This window comes from Chanodichthys erythropterus, chromosome 4 (genome assembly GCF_024489055.1).
Source record: "Chanodichthys erythropterus isolate Z2021 chromosome 4, ASM2448905v1, whole genome shotgun sequence".
NCBI classification, from domain to species: domain Eukaryota; kingdom Metazoa; phylum Chordata; class Actinopteri; order Cypriniformes; family Xenocyprididae; genus Chanodichthys; species Chanodichthys erythropterus.
The window spans coordinates 20121630-20123125 of record NC_090224.1 but is presented as its reverse complement, the minus strand read 5'-3'; positions in this window follow the sequence as shown (position 1 = coordinate 20123125).

Genomic DNA, 1496 nt, shown 5'->3' with positions numbered 1-1496 from the left:
CAGTGGAAATATTTACAGTTTCTCTCAATAAGCTGCTCTGGGAGTCATATATGCCCACCCTCATGGTGTGTCTGGATCGCCTTGTCAGATTTGACAAACAAAAATTATTTCATATTTTGTTTGTCAACCAGGTCTGATTAAATTTCTCTGTTTAATGGTGTCGTAGAATGTCTTTTTAAAAGATGTAATATAAGTCTAAGGTGTCCCCTGACTGTGTCTGTGAAGTTTCAGCTCAAAATACCCCATAGATTTTTTTTTTATTCATTTTTTTTAATTGCCTATTTTGGGGCATCATTAAATATGCGCCGATTCAGTCTGCGGCCCCTTTAAATGCTCACGCTCCCCACCCACGGAGCTTGCGCTTGCCTTAACCAGCATAAACAAAGTTCACACAGCTAATATAACCCTCAAAATGGATCTTTATGTTCGTCATGCAGCATGTCTAATCACATAAGTATAGTATTTATTTGGATGTTTACATTTGATTCTGAATGAGTTTGATGCTCTGTGGCTAAAGCTAACATTACACACTGTTGGAGAGATTTATAAAGAATGAAGTTGTGTTTATGAATTATACAGACTGCAAGTGTTTAATAATGAAAATAGCGACGGCTCTCTTGTCTCCGTGAATTCCAGCGCATAACACTTTTGCTTTTTCGTGTTTTGGCAAGTGTGATTTTTTTTTTTTTTTTTTTTTTTTTTGACTTTTTAGGGGCTTGGCATTATAACTCACCATCCACTTTTCTTATATGTGCAACCGAAGGTCTGACAAACTGCCTAACATCTCCTTTTGTGTAGTGTCTACAGTAAGACCTTGGTTAGACCGCACAGGAAGAGAGAACAAGCTCTCTGTAGTTCAGATTTGTGCTGTCCAAAGCTGTTTTTCAACCACATTGACCTTCAAGCAGTAGAGCATCTTTCCATAGATCAGCGTTCATGGCAGGAACAGCGTATCACTCTCTCCGCCTCAATGGAAAAAGCAATCAGATACGTCATGCCTCTTAAACCACCATGTTCTGTCCTTGTTCATTCAATTATAACTTTTAAGACTATGTCTAATATTGATGTCGTTTTATAGCCTTCTTTTATGAGAACTGCACTTATGAGGGAGTTCTATAAGATGAAGCATGTCTGGATTAGAAATCCTGTGTGTTCAATGTGTAGGACGTAGAGTATTTCATCTAAATTCATCTTTAGTTTTCAACACCTTCCATTTTCTGGACACATCAAGTAGAGAACCATGAGGGCTTAGTGTTATGTTTCATTCCAATCAACATAAAAGTTGTCAGTTTACTATGAAATATGGATGAACAGCAGCTGATATTAATATTGAAGTGAATGATATCAGTATCATTCACTTGAATAAATAAGCTCAGATGATATGTTAAAGGTGCCCTAGAACCAGTTTTTACAAGATGTAATATAAGTCTAAGGTGTCCCCTGAATGTGTCTGTGAAGTTTCAGCTCAAAATACCCCATAGATTTTTTTAAATAAA